At 40.0% G+C, this 2,843-nt stretch overlaps 1 non-coding gene across 1 annotated transcript; it reads right to left on the bottom strand.

Moving 5' to 3' along the window:
* Positions 1-388: 388 nt before the first annotated feature.
* LOC122028331 lies at positions 389-494 on the bottom strand. The gene has a single exon (XR_006124735.1). It is a non-coding gene; the product is annotated as a small nucleolar RNA R71 (small nucleolar RNA).
* Positions 495-2,843: the final 2,349 nt, after the last annotated feature.

The raw sequence follows: 2,843 nt of genomic DNA, 5'->3' as shown, positions 1-2,843 counted from the left end.
ATTGATGAGCACTAACATGTCAAGCAGACCCTTAAGAGATTTCTCTGCACCATTTCTGCAAAATTTTTATCTCCTATTGTGCAGTCTCATATTGAAGCAGAAAGTTTCCAACTAGACCTAGAATTAATTTCCATGATACAAGGTCACAAATTTGGAGGAGAAGCATCAGAAAGTCTTTATCTGCACCTTGAGACATTTCTAGAGCTTTGTGATATGGTGAATTGTGAAGGAGTATCAGCGGATGCAGTCCGATTGATGACATTTCCTTTTAGTATCAAGGACAAAGCAAGAACTTGGTTATATTCTCTCCGTCCTCAAAGCATCACAAGTTGGGAACAATTGGAGCAGCAATTTATGAATCACTTTTTCCCTCCAAGCAAAACAATCTACATGAGGAGTGGCATCATGAATTTTGCTCAGGCACATGGAGAATCAATATTTGAAGCATGGGATAGATTCAAGAGTCTATAATGACAGTGCCCTCATCATGGTTTAGAGAATTGGCTAATTCTACACATATTCTATAGGGGAATTTCTTTTTCAGATAAATGCTTGTTAGATTTATCAGCCGGAGGGTCTTTTATGGACAAGAGTATAGAAGAAGCTTATACATTAATTGATCAAGTGGCATTGAACCTCCAAGGATGGTCGAGCAAAAAAAAATTGGATGTAATCTCCCTCAGAAATTCAAGAAGTACAAACCATATATACAAGAGAGCCTATCAAACAAAATGCAGTTCAACCACTCAAGAATGTCGAAATTCAGAAGTCACAGAATGAGGAGTTCAAACATTTGGGGGAAAAGATTAATAGCATAGTTTCAAAATGGTTCAAGAAAGACCTTCCTCCTACACAGACAAGATCTAGTGTAACTGATAATGATATTAAGTTGAGAAATGGCAAGAATCATGAAGAACTTCTGAAGAAAGATTTGTTTAGGATTGAGGAGAAGAACAATAGAAGACCTCAAGAACTCAGTTCCATTACTCTAAGAAGTTCCCAAAGGCCACAAGTACCTTTTCCTCAACGGTTGATGACACCAACATTAGATGAGCAAGCTGGACCTCCTCCACAAGCTCAAAGGGAGTATGGAAAAAAGGAAATATCTTTCCCAAGACCTTCACTAAAGGTTCCTTTTCCACAAAGGCAAGTGCGGGTCAACGAAAATGAAGACTTTGGTAGATTCTGTGACACCAATATGGTTGAGTGTAGATTTCTGGACGTATATGAAGATGAGGATTTTGACGATAATGCAGTGGATAACAAGTTTTTAGATTTACCTCCTGGGTTTACAGGGTGTTATGATGAAATTAAATTTTCAGATGATGAATGTGATGTGGTAGATCAACTTAAAACTGCAAATGAGGTTAGTGATCCTCCTATAGATGATTCTCCCACTGAGGATATTGATGTTTGTTTATTTTTTTATGCTTGTGTTGATGATAATGTTATGAAAGGAAGTGTAGGGAGTTGTGTTGTGGAAGCACCATCTCAAGAATCACCTCCTTTATCCACACAACCTTCTGAGATTATGAGAATTACAAGGATTGAACATGTTGTGGACCAATGTGTAGGGACTTCTACAATAGAAGCAAAGCCCCAAGAATCACCACTTCAGAAGCACCACCACTTGAGTCAGAGCTAGAGCCAATACAAGATTCAAAAGTCACATCCACATGTTTAGAAATTTTAGGTATATCTCAACAATGCAAGGTTAGTATTTCTAGCGATCTTTTGGAAAACTTTATAGAGGTACCCATAATTGATTTTATTAGATGTGATTCAATTTTTGATACATACTCAGTTCATCTTAATAAGGTTCTAGTTCTATCTGATATAGCATGCTTGGGAGAGGTATGTTTTTCTTTTGGGTGTGCATATTTTCATGGGGCCTATAATTGGAAGCTCGATCTGAACCGTCTTCGACCGCTTGAAAGAATTTCCAAGAAGATGAAGATGGAGAGAGTTAGTCTTCACTTTTTGATGAAAGCTCCCTCCATAATAAGAGCCCTTGGTAAGAGGGTTCTAAAATATCTTACCCCTCCAAGATCACGATTTCATTAAATCTAATGAGGTGGTAGAGCTAATTGTTGGATCGAAAAACGCTAGAGGGGGGTGAATAGCGCTCGTGGCTTTCACTTTTCGAATTCGTAAATCGTATGAAAAATTAACAGAGTAATAAGCAGTGGAAAATTAGAACAAGAACACAGACACGAAGGAATTTACTTCGTTCGGAGCCTGTGACAACTCCTATTTGAAGGCCCGCGATCCTTGATCGCTTTCCGTGGGCAACAACTATAAGCTCGAATATAGTACAAATATTACAATTAATTACAATTGAAAAAGACAGTTATACCGACAACAGTATAGTAATCTGAAGATTCGGAGCTCCGGGTCGTCGGTGTCAAGTCGCAGCACTTCCGGGTCGTCTTGTTAGCAACTAGTTGCAAAGGGATCGCTTGGAATTTGTTGATTGAAGGTGCTGCTCAAACCCCCCCTTTTAAACAGTGCTCAAGGCGCCCTAAAGTCCATCCAAGGCACCTTAAACTAGCCGAGTCACCCGCGTGGATCGAGCTTGAACTGGTCGTGACTGATCTCTTCAAGGCGCATTTTGTGCTCTCCAAGGCGCCTTCATCCACCAGTCCAAGGCGCCTTCAAGCTTGCTTCGCAGCCAGCTCTAGTTTTGCACCCGAGGCGCCTCCAAGTCCCATGGAGGCGCCTCAGACACTGTTCATCCGAGGTGTACTTTGTGTTTTTGGTACCTGCAAACATGTTAGTCCCAAAATACCTGCAACACAGAGTTAGTACACAATAATAGTATGAATATGAAAGTTTGACACTGT

The sequence above is a fragment of the Zingiber officinale genome, chromosome 10A, assembly GCF_018446385.1.
Source record: "Zingiber officinale cultivar Zhangliang chromosome 10A, Zo_v1.1, whole genome shotgun sequence".
In the NCBI taxonomy this organism is placed as follows: Eukaryota; Viridiplantae; Streptophyta; class Magnoliopsida; order Zingiberales; family Zingiberaceae; genus Zingiber; species Zingiber officinale.
The sequence above is the reverse complement of the archived record's forward strand: the minus strand, read 5'-3'. Positions and strand labels throughout refer to the sequence as shown.